The 16096-nt window shown below is 38.4% G+C and overlaps 1 long non-coding RNA gene across 6 annotated transcripts in view; it reads right to left on the bottom strand.

Annotated features, from left to right (window-relative positions):
* The window catches only part of LOC136294494 (uncharacterized), a 213252-nt gene that overhangs the window by 24714 nt on the left and 172442 nt on the right, over positions 1-16096 (bottom strand). For 5 of the 6 annotated variants that reach the window (XR_010722418.1, XR_010722420.1, XR_010722422.1 and 2 more), the window contains one exon: positions 386-563. This is a non-coding gene — a long non-coding RNA (uncharacterized lncRNA). Of the gene's footprint in view, positions 1-385; positions 564-2053; positions 2472-2953; positions 3063-16096 lie in introns of those variants that run through there. The other variant, XR_010722419.1, reaches the window with a different exon arrangement.

The raw sequence follows: 16096 nt of genomic DNA, 5'->3' as shown, positions 1-16096 counted from the left end.
GCCTAATCCAGACCTACCTGAGCCTAATAGAAAGAACAGCCTGACAGATTTTTTTTTCTATTTGCCCAACCTGATCAGTAAAACAAGAGAATGCCACCAACATTTCCAATCACTTGATGAGAAAGTGCAGTAACTGTTCTAAAATAGAAAAATACTTGCAGAGGTTTTAGAAATCTTTGCCAAAATTAGGTTCCCTGTGACAGACTTTTCCCCCTGGTGTTTCCATAAAGAGTTCTGATTTTCACTCCATCCATAGGAATTAAGGAAAAATGGGGTTTAACTAGTTGTTACAACTTTTATAGCAAAACTTATCGGGCAATAAATGCTTAATTTTGAAGGAGTTGTGGAAATGTTATACCTATAGAACAAAATGGACTTAACTTACCTACTGGACCACTTCTTAGGAAGCACATCTAATTCTCTCTGTCTGTCCCCTCTTAGAGCAACTTCAGGAGTGGCTGATGCAGGAATGGGAAAATCATTCAAAGGCCAGGACTTGAGTGCAAAACTGGTGGTTGCTTGAAAAAGCACTGCTCAGGAAAGCAGTAAGTTCATGGACAACCCTTTAAGAAAATAGAAAATGCAATAAAAATAAATATTTATTCATAGGAAAAAAGAATTTTTTTTGCTTTATTGCGACTGTTTGACTGCGGCACACTGCCATTCCTACATTTACCATGTATAAAGGCTATGAACAAAAGACCCTTTGATAAGATCAAAATATTTTTGCTCAAAACTGGTACAGTTATTTCTCCAAATCTCACTCTTCTTCCATGTGATCATAAGTTATAAACTTCTCTTGTCAATAACACACTATGGGAAATCTCTAAACAAACTGATGGATGCCATTTATTCTTTTTCTCCAGTTCTCTCAGGCTGATATTTAGGGTTAGCTATGCCCCTGAAAGAGACTCCAACTTTTATTCCATTTGATGAGTAGGTGAATGACTCGGCACCTCTGTAAACTGGAAGAAATATTGTAACTGGAAAGTTCCCACCATTTCTCTGAGCAACACACGGTTCCACAGTCCCCAGCCTCCCGCTGGGTGACAGGTCAGAACTTCTTCCTGATGCTCAAGGATTTTGTTGGTAGGTCACTGAGCAACAGCAAGAAATGGCCACAGGTACCAAAGAGCTCCTGCCACACTGAGGTGATTAAGGCAGATCCAAATTCCAAATTCACTGCTACCAACCAAACACCCCAGAAACTAATCATGGATTCCAGTTTAGAAACACAGCAATGACTCCTCCATATTTTATCTATATGGTACTCCAGAGAAACATCACAGTGGAGCACTTACCATTTCACCTGTACATATTTCTGATGATGACGGAATCCCAGAAATGGCATTTCTGATGTCAGAAAAAGTCACCTTCAGTAGGGCAGCAGAGATAAAGTAAAATGTGGAGAGAAGCTGCCCTCCTGGAGTGTGCCCACATCTCTTCCTAGGCTCCCCCACCACACGAAGGAAGGAAACATGAAACCACCCTCATGTGCTCTTAGGACAGAGGAGACCAGAAACACTGCCAGGAGCTGCTCAGGGGGGGAAGCTGCCAGTGGAGGGAACTGGCTTTAGATCATCCCCCACCTAAACAGGCATCACCAAACCTGCATTTCTGCTAACTCCAGAAGGCTGGGTGAAGATACACAGTTCACAATTTTGTTTTAAAGTTGGATTTTAAGTTCAGAGTGTTCCACTACTTCAAAACACAGACAAAACAGAAACAAAGTTCAGTTCCCTAAAATAAATGAGTTAATAACTCAAAATCACTGTCCATCCACATACAGCATATGGATTTTAGTTGCTTTAACTAAAGCAGCAAGGCAATAAAATAAGGCTGTACCATTGTATGCTACTGAAGCCAATTGAATTATTATCAGAAAACCTTTCTTTCAAATCATGTTAATAAAGGATTTTTGTAGCATCAGTTTTGCATAATATTATGTATGAGCTTATAAAGTACAACGATAAAATTCTTAATCAGATAAGACATTTCTGGTGTTTGAAGGAAAACACTGCCATAAAAACATATGCCAATGTTAAATCAGCAACCCACCCCTGAAACCAATGCCATACTCGCTGTGACATCAATAGTTGTAATGCTGGTGAGAATGAAACATTTCCAGTACTGCTAATATCACCACTTCAATATCTCATTTAGAGGCAAAAAGCCTTATTGTTTTATCACTGCTTGAATAAGCTCTTCACATCTGAGAATTTATTACTTTAATTACAAAGAGTCTTCCATGTTATTTCAGGGGTATCGAAAAACTATTTCTCTACAAAGGTGCAGAGACACTTTAATATTTATGGGCATATCACAAAAAAAAAAGTAAGAACTTTGTATGGCGTAAGTTTGAAAAACTCAGATTATCAGACTCATTTTTCAGTTTCTTGCAATGCAATTGCTGTCACTGAGCTGATTTCAGAAATTCCTCCAAACAAGGGGTCCAATTTAAAAGTTGCCTCCTGAAAAGTAAAAGAAGGTAATTATTCAAAAGAATGAGAGTGCTTACAGGGCCTCCTTTCTAGATGCCAAAGAGGCATGGTCTTTCCATGTTTTCAGGCAAAAATACATCAGTGAGTGCAATACTTTTGCAAAGATGTATCTGACATAAAGAAAAAGGTGTAGGAATAAACCCTGCACTTAGCAAAACAAAAACCAAACTGCCACCCACTCTACATACACTATTAAAAACCAAAGAGGCAGGGAAAGCAAGAAAACACAACTCCTCTGTTTCAAAGGTCCAGACATTGTCACATCACTGATTATCCATGCTCCCATTAATCCATAAATTAATAGGAAGACTGGCAGAGAGAATTTCAAGAGCAAGGACAGATAGGATTCACTGAAGTATTTGAAGCCACTAAAAAGAAAGGCAACATCAGTAAAATATCAACAAACTTTTAAAGGGAAGAAAATAGAAATAAATCTGGAACCTTGGAAGTACCTGGGAGATGCAAGAAGCTTGTCCCTTATTGCTCTCTGGAAAGAGAAGCTCTTGAGCTGTAGATGTTACGGCCATACATCACAGCAGTGTGGGGATTTTCCCTTACACCCTTAGGAAAGATGTGAAGAAATTTTAACTGTGAGCCTCTAAGTTCCAACTGATTTCTTGGCCATATCATATACAATTAAAAAACATCTCATGGACTCAGTTTAAAAGAGAAAAATAGATAGCAGCTTGGAAATACTGAGAATGACATATCCGAAGGAAGTAATTAAACCTCAAAATTATTTATACCTTGAAAAATTTCCTCCATTGTAGGGTTCCTTGTGGAATAACTCAATCAAATCTACTTCCTTGCAGTATTTCACAGACTGGCATCTTCCCACACAGAGAACACTGTTCCAAATTGTTTTGCTCACAAAAGTTAGCAAGAGATTTTGCATTCATTTGCATGTGTCTGGAACTTCTTGCATGACTGATGACAGACTGAAGAGTTTTATTTTTGCTAAGAAGTTACTCTCAGTATTATTGTGCAACTATCACTGCCAGTGATTTTTTTGCTCAATCTCGATTATGACTGTGAACGCTGGTCCCCTGGGATAACCAAAGGTGAGCCTGGGGTCCATGGAAAGCAGATGAAAACAATTCAGTAACTGGATACTTCATTAAGTTCCTTCCCACTTGAACATAAAGTATTCTGTCACAACAGACCCAAAGAGCTGAACCAGCCACTTGTAAAATAATATGCAACCAGATTTCTTTTTCAAACAAAAACTGAATTTCAGAATAGGTTTTAAAGCACAGCATTCTGTAAAATCAGCTCAACCAAGTGTCCCTGGACTGCTGCTTCAAATGATTATAATGAAGTTCAGCAGTTTGAGTGGAGTCTCCATAGTAAACTCAAGAATTTGACATAAATAGATAAAAGCTGATATGCAGCTGATATTTTTTTTTCCCCGAGGACCCTAAGGTTCCAAAATCTATTAAGACTTTTAAACCCTAAGACCTGTCCCAGCCTAATTATCTAAGGGAATGAGTCATTTGACAAAGCATCTCTCTGATTCATAAGCCACTTGCATAATTTAAAAGCTGCTACTGCTTATCCAGCCCACACTACTACTGGTGAAACTAATATGTGTAATGGTTGTGTTGGCATACTCCAGAGTAATACAAGAGGATTATTTTCTCCTGTCTTTACATCATAATTCATGAAGATACGTGTGCATATACAGAGAGAGATCAAAACTATCTCACCATATGGTGCTTTTAGCATAAGGTACCTTAGCAGCTCCTTATCAAGTTAAAAATGAAGAAAAAATCCAAACCACTTGATAATATTAGAATACTGGCATGCATATAACCAGTCTTGTCCTTTTTGGACATCCCAAAAAAAATAATAAGAAAGAGATGTTTATTTTGGTAAACTATAAGATCTCAAAAATTCATTTCTCTTTCTAAGTTTGAAAATGCTTTTACTAAACAGAGGGTTACCTTCTACTGCTTATTCCTTATGAAAATTATCAGGAGTAAGGTTCTCAATGACTACTCATTATCTAGACTCATATTACAAGACAATCTTAGATAGTATTGATTGGCTTACTATAAAAAAGGTAAAAAATAATAAACCAATTTTTAAAGAGGAAGTTCTAAAATACGGAGATTAAAAAATAAGAAAACCAGTGATTAAATCCCCAGAATTCTAACACAGCGATATATAATACTCTAACAGTACATAAATATACTGGCTGTATCACTAGATTACCAACTAAATTGTAAATGTTTACTCTGCTATTACCACAATGTACCTTCCCCTCCAGTTTGAGCTTAGTGGGATAATCAGTGCCCAGAGCAGCATTTAGGCTTTCCAAGCTGTGGCAGTCTCAGTCGCCTGTGGCTCTCTCTAACCCTACAGTGGAACAGAACTATTTGAAGGCAACTTCTCTTAACCTCACGTCCTCCAGAGCGTAATTTCCTGTCACAGAGAGTATTCCCTGCCCCTTCACTGCCTGTCTGAGGTGGCCTGGGAGACTACAATCGCTTAGATACCAACTGGATGTTTAAATATAGACACAGGAACTGTTTTCTTGCATCCCCAAAAGCACTCAAAAAAGCTCCTAGGAGAGAACAAGAGAAGAGGCAAGGAGGACTTCATCTCTAGTACCTTCTTTAAATTACTGCTCCCAAGAACAAGATAAAATGGAACTGCAAGTGTCTAGTGAAAGGAAACAGTGGGAAATCATTGTGGGTCAGCACAGTTCAGAAAGCATCTTGGACTTAAAATTATGATTTTTCTTTCCTGTGTGCTTTGTACTTAAGCCCATTAAGTCTTTATAATTTTTTACAGATAATAAACATTTAGCCATTTAAAAGCCATAATATTCCCCAGCACTGGAAAAGAATCTCCTTGTAATAAAGATCTGAGTGTATTCTATCTGTCTATAATTTTCTCCTTTGTTACACAACTTCTTCTCTGTTGGCTTTACTCCTTCCTTTTGTAAATTGTCAGTATAATAAAAAGTTGAATTGAATTATGGACTTGGAAAAGCCCTCAACGACTTCTAAAATTTCCCAGGACCTGCCTTACTTTACAAGAGTCAGCTCATTTTAATTTCAAAAGAATGAAACAGGCAAAAATACATCTGTCTAAGCAAAGTACAGCATCCTTTATCCCAAATTAAACCCCAAATGATGCAACTTACACAGCAGTGATCTCTCATTTATCTATCATGTGATTTTCCTCTCAGGACCCAAACACTTCCAATGGGTGTCTGTACTTCTGACACCCTTCTGTTCTAATTGTCTTCCTCAGTTGTCTTCTATCAGCCAGCCCCACAGCCCAGTGAGCCCAGCAAAAGGGAAAGTGGCGCGTGCTGGGAAAACCGGGTAATTCCAAGTGCACACTGTGATCATCCCTCAGTACCTGTGGGAGGCTTTGATACACCAAACACAACTCCATTTGGATTTGTCTAGAGAGCAGACAATGGCATTCCAAGCCAGGGGAGAGATTTGTGGAGAAAAAGACCTTTCCTCACCTTTTATCACCCCTCAGGAGTTTGCCCAGAGAGGTGATGATCTGTTTGAATTCTGATCTGCCACCAGTTTATACCGTAGGGGGAAATCTGTGAATGCTGAGCTGTTGGGTAAACAGTTCTAGCTCAGCCAGAACACACGGCCCTCCTGAGCAAACAGATCTATAGACACAGGAAGGTGTTTTAGTTTGGTCTGCAAGTCTATTTGGCCTTCTGAAGGGATTGCAGAGAAATGGAATATTGTTTCAAACACATCAGTCTTATATATCAAAGTAGGTCTGAAGGTATTCCCCATTTAAAAAGTCAGCAAGTTGTAGCTGAAAATTTAGCTGAAAAAGTCCTCAGGCAGGGATTAAACTGATGGTAGATGAAGAAATATTGTCTTACAGCTCCCACACATCAGAGACCATCACCATGGCCCCAGGAAGGACTTTTGCCTAAGGCCGTGCCCAAATTCACAGCCCATACCTCCAACAAAAAAATTAATTTTGGAATGATGTTGCTTGAAGGAATGAATAAAAGAAAGGAAGATAACTATGGCTCACCATTTCATACTTTTGTTTTGCACAGAGGAAGCTTTAATCACAGTCAAAGAATGAATAGCATGGAAAGAATTATTTCCTGTTCCTGAAACCCAGCTTGGGTAGGCTAAACTTGTAGGTGCCAATAGCATGCAGTAGCATACTCAATAAAACTTTTAAAATAAAAATTTATCCAAATTCTGACACCCTGAAAAGTGGAAGAAACATTTTATAATAATTGTTCTTGTTAAAATGTAAAATCATGTGAGATATTAAATCCTGCGTGTAAGTCGCAAATCAGATGAAACTCCAGGTATACAGATTTGATTGATATAAACTTCAAAATTTTAAGTACCATTACTCCTTGCTTTATTTAAGACAACTGAGCTCCAATTTTTCCCTCATGCAAAATCAATTCACATGGTACATGTGAAATATTTCAAAACCTTTTATTCTTACTAATATACAAAACAATTCCATTAATGAAATCACCATGGGAAATGTAGCTACTAAATTGTAAAAATTAGCCTGGTAATATTAATGAAACATCAGGAAAATCTCAAAAGACATCTCCCAAATACATTTCCCCATTAAAAAAATGGCAACTTCTAAAAAAACTTTTCCAGAAAAAAGTATTTTTTCTAAAAATGTGCATGTATATCAAAGTGAAGGTGTGGGGTTCTACAGCACATTTTCAGAGAATGGTTTGGGTTGGGACGGATCTTAAAGCTTGTCTAGCTCCAAATCCCTTGCCATGGACAGAGGCACCTTCCACTATCCTAGGTTGCTCCAAGCCCTGTCCAGCCTGGCCTTGGACACTTCCAGGGATCCAGGGGCAGCCACAGCTTCTCTGGGCACCCTGTGCCAGGGCCTCACCACCCTCACAGGGAATAATTTATTTATAATATCTGCTCTAAACCTCCCTTCTGTCATGGAAAACCATCCCCTTTATCATTCCACTCCAAGCCCTTGTCAAAAAACCCTTTTCAGCTCCCATGTAGCTTGTTTCAGTGCTGGAAAGGGTTCCAGTTCCCAACTTGTTTTCTCCAGGCTGAACAACCCCAACTCCCTCAGCCTGTCTTTCTTGGGGGTGGGAGGGGGGAGGTTTCCATACAGTATAAACTCTTTTAACAAGCTCTCTATAGAAAGCCTCATGTAGCAGAAATGAAGGATTTCCTTGGTCTTGCTACAGGGGAGAAGTGCAATCAGGCTAAACATGGGAATCAGGATAGGTGAAAGAAACAGAGCCACAAATGCTCTCCCATGTTTACCTCGAGGTAGCTGTGAAAAGTACAAATCTTTTTGAAGCTGATCACTGTGTGTGGATTGGTTTAACAAAACTTTAAGGCAAACTTTTTGTGAAATTATGCTTAGCATATGAAGCATTGCCTGATCTGAAACTTTTGTACTATTTTCTTTAAAGAAAATCCTTTACATTTCAATTTCTACTTGAATGAGATTCACCCAATCTTGAAAAGGCAAATCAGTTTTTGCCAGGTGACAAGAACATCAACAAGTTTAAAAATCAAAGAGAAAACTTACTGCCTGCCTTTCTCTCCTTGGAAGTTATGAATATGCTGAGGAGCAGCACATGAAAGAGAAGCAAATTAAAAATATGCTAATATATTGTATTTCTTTTATGATACGGCAGGAAGTGTGCAGCTTGGATAAATCAAACTACACAACATAATTAAAACCCAAATGTAACATTCAAATGATGACTAATAGAAAATGATAAAGAGTTCATAAATAGTAAGTATTAAACACAGTAATTAGTACATCAGAAACTGGAAGGGAGCTGAGTGTCTTTAAAGTAAATGTCTGCTCCCCTTCTTCAGTGAGGAAACACTCAAATTAATCAACATAAGCTTATATACGTTGGAAAATATCTTCTCTTCCTTTAATTGCTAATTAAATAGTTAAACTTAAAAGCTTGAGCAAATTATTAATAATCTACCATAACCAAGTTAACAATTTTTTTCTTGGTTGGTAAGCTGCTTTAAGGTATGTGTTTAGATTACTTCTGTATCCAGCCCCTCAAACATCTTGAATTGTGTTCAGCCATGGTGATTTCAGGAGAATCCCCCCAAAGTCACAAAGCAGTTTGGGTTTTTCTGGTTTGTTCTCATGAAGGGTTTCCAAATGAGTTCAGAGATGAGCTTCTGGTTAGGGGTTTATTAGCAGCAAAACACTTCAGTGTAAAGAGGAGTATTCTCAAAGAAAATGAGAACTTTGGTTAATATTCTTAGAGTACTGACAAATTCCTATTATATACATGCTGCTATTTTAAAGCACAGAAACAAATTATCATAAAATTTATTAATTTAAGTATTTATTCTACAATTATTTTGTAAAACTTGCAGAACATCAAAACAGAAGTGAAAGCAAGAATCTGTAAAGCATTAGAGCACTTTGGTATACATTAGAAGCCAAAACAAACAAAAAATTTTTCTGAAGGATAAAAAAGAACCTGAAGTGATAACTAGAAACCCCAAAATCTGAGCATATAGAAAACATCCCAGAACGAAGCTGAACTGGAAAAAGAGCCCCAAAACTATCTAAAGAGAAGCACAGTCCTCATCAATTAAAACAAAAAATCAGCTGAAGTTCTAAAACCACTGGTCTTTCTACACTGTTATAAATGGAGCTCACCCCATCTCGTAAGTTCGATAATGTACACATACACAGAGCTGCCGTGGAATTGCTCCTCGAAAGCTAACAGCCCTGCATCCAGGGCTGCAATTCTTTCTGGAAAGCCAACAGCTCTGCATTTCAGGCTGCAGTCCCATCCAACACTGAGGCTCTGCTCACCTGTGTCCCAGCAGCATTTTCTTACCACAGCCGAGACATCAAAAACCAAGCACTGAAAAATCACCATACAGAAATACATGGTACAGGGGACTGGAAGAATCAACAGAGAACATATGAACAACATTCAGAGGGATCCCAAATTAATCCTGATCAAGTCCACTTAAAATGGACAATTTGAGGCCTTTAATATGATCATGTTTCTAGTTTATATACTCAATGCTTCTTTTCCTGGGGTAATTCTTGCAATTATTCGAAGACGAGCACGCAGGCAGAGCCAAATGCCTTGTTGAGCAATGACTGTAGTAAAGCACAAGTATTATCAGTCTCCTAAGTACTCTTCCTGGTTTAAATTTTTCTGAAAATCCTAAAAACACTCAGCTAAATTCATGTAACTCTGCTAAAAACGTTCTTCTTTATTCTCCTGGGGTAAAACCTGTGAGGTGATCATAAATGCATGGGGGGTTTTAACTACTGGTTTGGTTTTGGTTTTTTTCCATGGATATATCACCTTTATCCAAAAAGCTGGAGACATAATGAAAATCCTGGCAAAGTACACAGCTAAATTGGATTAATGTCATGGACTAGTGCAGTAAGAAACTATGTAATCAAAAAGCAAATCTCTCCTTGATACTGCATTGACACTGTTTCAAGACAAAGGACTCTTGCACTTAAACTACAATTTTAAAAGCTGTCAAGGACACTGAGCTATAAAATTGTTACTGAAAAGGAGCTGTACAACTATGTTCATCATTAGCACTAAAATCTCGACCTTTCTCAAGAATATCAGAGAAAGTGCTCATTTCCCTAGTGACTAATGTGCTGACAGTTATCATCAAAAATTTCTCATTCAAAAAAGTCCACTGCTCTACCTGGCCCACAGAAATAAATATGAAGGTAAAACACCTTTACAAAGGGAACACCTGACAGCTTTGGTCACAACAGCAGGACAATCTGTCTTGAAATGGTGCCATTAAAACACACCCCTTTTTGTTTCTCTCAGCAGCTTGCTTGGGCAGATGTGCTTGCTCAAACACGAGAAGACAAAGTTCTGTTCCCTCAGCTCACCCTGCACAGAGCAGCTGGGCAGCCATAAGGCACAGGAGCCTCAACTGGTACCAATTAATTGCCACATGTGTTCAAGTTAATACAAAACATTCGGCTACTGGTTCATCAGAAATTAAATTCCCCTTGAAACATCACCTGCCAACAAAAGGAAAACCTTCGCAACTCTCCATGGCCTCGTTACTGCACATCAAAATGTTCTGGGTTTGGAAGAATTAAACACGTAAATGAAAAGGCATTATTTTAAAAAGTACCTTTCAATACAAAAACTGAACAGTTCCTTTCTAATGTAGTAACGTGAAAGTCATTCAAACTTTTTTGGTTGAGATAGACCAGTGAAAACCAGGAATGTGAGGGCTGGCATTCATGTTATCTGCCTGCCAGTTCTCTGGTTTGAATTGCCCTATGAAAACACGTGTCTGACCACAAAGAAATGCTTCAGTCCTAAACTTAAGCAGCCTAAGTCATCTTCTTTAGACACCTGAAAACAAGAGCAAACATCCTGGAATGTTAAATATCCAGTGTCATCTTATTAACATTAATGTCTGAGTCTGCATCCAGAACATGCAGACAATTATAGCTCCCAGTCTGGGAGAAATAGCAAGGGTCATCCCTGCAGAATCTGAGGGCATCTCATCTTTAGTAATGTGAGGCTAGGTAAACCCCCCATGAGTAACACATGGCAGGCAGGAAATTAAACTGACTTCCACACAGGTTACACCTTAGGCATTGGACAAAATTCACTATGAAAAGAAGTAATTATGAATGAAAAATAACAGCATTAAAATTCTCTTTGGAATTATCACTAAGGGAAGGAAAAGTGAGGGAACAAATACCTCACACAAAGGTTTTACTAAACACTTACTTATTGATGATCACTTTAAAATAACACTGAGTAGTTTGGGTGCATGTCCCTCATGAAAATCTCACAGAATCCTGCATGACATCTACCTATTTCTGTTCTTTAAAGATAATATAATTAAATCAGGTATTGACTGCCTGCCCACCATGGTTGATTCGTTTCTAATTAACACTGCTGCAACAATGAAGCACACAAGGAGAAAAAAAAAAATTAAAAAGGCAACAAGTTGGCTTAAAAGAGCAAGGTCAGGGCCTTAACATTGATAATCAGACTTCCTCCCACTTCTTAAGTTTTTAAAGTTACTTCTGTGATAGTTTATATTACTATAGTTATAGTAATATAAATATAGTATATTTAGTATATATTACCCTGTTAATCTGCTTGTTATGGACATTCACACAATTAGCCAAGGAACACTGCAAAATTCTGGTAAGCTTGAAATTGTGCTATTTCTATTAAAAACTCAAAGGAAACCCTGAACATGAATTTTATCAGTTGAAACAACTTTCCTCTGCAGTTTCCATGTGCAACTTCTTGTTTAGGTCCCTGAGAATAAGAAGCACATTGAAAACCATGTCTAAATATTGTTTTCAGTGTTGGTTTTTCAGAGCTTGGTGCTGGTAACACCAAGGTCATGGATTCAATTTCTGTATGGGCCATTCACTTAAGAGCTGGACTTGATAGTCCTTGTGGGAACCTTCCAGCTCAGAATATTCTGAGATTCTCTGAAAATGTCAAATATTGAAACAATCACACAAAAATCTGTCATTTGAGTTTACCAGAATTATAAATTTCAATTCTGCTTGAATGAAAAATAATTTTTTTTAAATTCCAAGTATTTTAGACATGGGATGTAAGCCCTCAATTTATAAGATACAAAATGTCTTGATTCTACCTGAGAAGATTATCGTCATCTCAATTTGCTCATAAGGCAAGCAGAATTCCAGTAAGACCAGCAAAAATGCCAAATGACAAGATAAAATTCTCCCTTTCAGATGACACTGCACATTTCTTGGAGACGATCTGTTCTTTTTCTACAACTGACTGTCATCTCCTGTTGGTTTCCTTGTTTTTATACAAATAATCTGTTGCTGGAGAACAAATATCTGAATCACATTGTGTTTATATTTCAGATATATATGCATTAAAACCCACGGGAGAAGTTTGATGAAAGCTTTCTGCCATCCTTCACTTTTGGCTGCACAAACCTTCATCTTAAGTATTGCAATTCCTTCAGAACGTGGGAAGGATTTCCAAAGCCTCTCTCTCACCTTCTTATTCTGGAATTCTCTGCCTTCCTGGAGAATGCAACCTAACAAGCAAAGTATTTTAATAGGCCTCTGGAGATCCCATGGCACTGCTAAAATAACACAACTCAATAGGCAGGGGAGGGCTGTGGGAGCTGCATAATGTGGCTTCACAGCAGATGAAGATCCTTCTTCAGTGAAGGAACTGTCAAGTTAACAGAGGCCATGAAAAATCTTATTAGGAGACAGATTTCTTCATACAGGTATACTTGATTTCACAGCAGTTGGTCTCAGAGGTGCTGAGTAAAACTACACTTGAAATAATATAATCCCTAAAGATCCATACTGAACTGCAGGTAGAATGTCTTGAAAGAATGGAAATTGTAGCTCTGCTAAATTTGTTTCTCACACACGGAGCTCCGTCTTGGAGCCTTAAATCTTTATTATCTTGACAGGATGCGTGACAAAGGGAGGTGTTTGTTAAGCCAGTGACATTATAAAACTGAAGCTCAGATTTATACTTTTGAATAACCACCAGTTAGACAAGAGCAGGACAAAAGAAAAAAGGACTGCCCTTTCCTCACTTTGTTCTAAAGCTTTCATACTAGGTTTTGCAATTTATAGGTCTCAGTCTTCCAACATTTCAGTCTAAGTACAATATAATTTTGTTCAATAGTGTAATAACACTTCCAAAAAGTGGCTCCAAGGCCACTGTTTAATACAGGCATTGGTAGGAAAACAAGATATCGTTTCAGTAAAACTGAAGTTACCTCAAAACACATTTCTCAGTAGACTAGTAAGTCAACACTATTTTACAGAAATAATTTGAGTACACTAAAAATGTGGTGGTTTCCTCTGTTGCACAACCTCTTTGGAGCTCAGTGAGGCTGAATATTGCTGCAATATAAGAACAGATCAGGGAGGCTGGACAAAGCCCCTTAGAAGGAATTACACAGACTTTCGACTGTTAAACAGCACAAGATCAGGCAGTGCAGAAAATGCAACCCGTTTTTTTAGTTAATAGCACGGCAGGTCTGGAGAAAGTGTAAAACTGGAGATCAGAAGTTTCTGCTTCTGCTCCTACCTCTGTCTGTCCAGTTATTTTGAGCTTGAAGTTCTGATATCTCTTAGGGGCAAAACCACCCTCATTCTAGGTATTTGGGGAAAGCAGTTTAAAATTAGCAGATTGGAAGCATTACTATGAAATCTAGACATTCTTCATTTTGAAAAGATATTTATGTAATGTTTGAAGAATTTTTGCAGAGAGAAGCCTTTCTGTTGTGCTGCTGCATTTGTTTTCTCCAACATACATACTTAGCAAAAATGAAAAGTTTTGATTCATCTTGAACTAGTTATTTGCTGTGTCAGCTTCACAGACATTGTAATAGAAAAAAAATAGCCTAATATATTAGATTTGCATCTATTAACACAAAGCAGAAGCCCATAAGTTTTAAGTAGTTCTGACCCATTCTGTGACCACCACTTGATAACTGTATTTGTTTGCAAAAAATGGAAATAAAGATGAGATCCTCTAGGGAACTTGATTTTTCTCTACAAATCAGTAAATCCTAGGTGGTTTTTCAGAAACTGCATCAGTAACCAACATTATTAAGGGCACACAGTAACACTGACAGGAACCACTCTGCAAATACATTCTGGTGTCCCTGACAGGGTTTCATAGGGGAAGAACAGCTTTGCCAACTGAAGCCACTTCAGTGATGTCCTTTCCTGGGAGCTTTCCACTGTTTATTTTATCCTTCAGGGGTATCACTCAGAAGCATCAGCAGACTGCCATTCCTGTTAAACATATTCAGTCTCAAAGCTTCCTTTCCTTTTTTTTTTTCTTTTATGAGAATAATTACAATCAATACATATTCTGCCTTGCAAGTACACTTATATAGCAGTGGCAGAATCTCCATTGCCACCCACACTGCCTCACAGAATCTTTACTTAAAAGATCTCATACTCTTTGCAAGGTGTATGTGACATTTCTAAATTACATACACTGAGAATTTTTTTAGATTATCATTTGTTAGTTCCTCCTCAGTCACCCCCTTCCTCCACGGAGTGAGAAATCATCAAGGAGACATATGACGAAGCACACAGGAAGCGGCTGCCAAAATGTTTCAGTGTGGATCTAACTGACAGTTCAGAAAGTGGAAAATCCTTTATACATTTCTCATGTAGGAAAACTAGTGCATGCATATTAGAGTGCCCCAGTTTCTTTGCAGAGGAAGCTGTCTTCAACCACCTTTTCTTTTTTCCAGATTAGATGATGCTTTTCTCACTAACACAGAATCCGAAATTCAAACAAGATTTTAAAAGAATTTTGTTTAGCAACTGAATATAAGATTACTATGCTTATCTGATACTACAAAATTATGCACTCCTTTTTCACACCAAAATCTGTTTACATACAGCTTCCATAACATAGGGAGTATAAACCACGGGCATACAAATGAAATCTAAGCCCCATCTGATCTGGTTTAATAATCTCTTGATCGCCAATTACATTCCTCAATGCTGTTAAATTAGCAGTACCAAAAAGTAATCGAGAGATAAACCATTAATAGATCTTTAAAATCTCAGTCTATTTTTTTCAGTCTGCTCAAAAGCTTTCCAGGCTGGTAGTAGTGAGACAGACACAGACACAGCCTCTACCTTAAAGAAAAAGCAGGGAAAACAAAATAATGTAAGAAGGCAAAACCAAAGAGAACTGATATTTAGAATCCTCTGCATCACAATGAAAGGTAATGACTAAACAGAGAAAAAAAAATACACTTTGCAGTACATGCATTTGATGTGGTCTCCAACAGGGTTTTGGTTTGCTGGTTTTGCACCTTATATACAGACACCTACAGAAAGGAAGACAATCTCAAGGAGCAGTAAAGGCAGGCTGGTTTGTAAGGGAAAGTGAGGCAGGAGCCAGAGTCACAACAATATAGGAGGGTTGTGTGCTCAGCAGCAAAGGGGTGCTCCTGCAGGAGCCCAGCAAGGCAGGCAGGGCAGGGCCACTGATGGGCACCAGGATCTGCAGCTGCCCAGACCATCAGGCACATCTGGGGGTCAGTCTCTGCTCCCAGGCAAGAAGCAACAGGACAAGAGGACACAGCCTTGAGCTACACCAAGGGAAGTTTAGGCTGGACATTAGGAAAAAATTCTTAGAGTGGGTGGGCACTGGAATGGGCTGCCCAGGGAGGTGGTGGAGTCACAGTCCCTGGAAGTGCTTAAAAATAGACTGGATGTGGCACTCAGTGCCATGGTTTAGCTGATAAGGTGGTGGCTGGTTGTAGTTTGGACTTGATGATCTCCAAGGTCTCTTCTGACCTAGTTAATTCTGAAATTTTGTGGGTAAACTGTGAGGTGGAGGCATGAGGGATAAAACAAATTACCATTTTTATTATCACCTTCAGTGTAGTTTACCACCAAGTCTCTTTACCCTTTTATTTCTTCTCCCTCTCCTTTTTTGTTAAATTCTGCCCCTGCGTCGTGCTGAGACTCCTTTCCTACCTTTCTACAGATTCCATTACAGTGGGGTTTGGTACCATAGGCAATAATACCATTCCTACCTCCCTGCTGTAAACCTGGACCTAAGAAGGGCTCATATGCAA

This window comes from Chamaea fasciata, unplaced genomic scaffold (genome assembly GCF_029207755.1).
Source record: "Chamaea fasciata isolate MVZ Bird 193981 ecotype frontalis unplaced genomic scaffold, bChaFas1.0.hap1 SCAF_10, whole genome shotgun sequence".
Lineage (NCBI taxonomy): Eukaryota > Metazoa > Chordata > Aves > Passeriformes > Sylviidae > Chamaea > Chamaea fasciata.
This window is presented reverse-complemented; position numbering and strand designations above follow the sequence as displayed.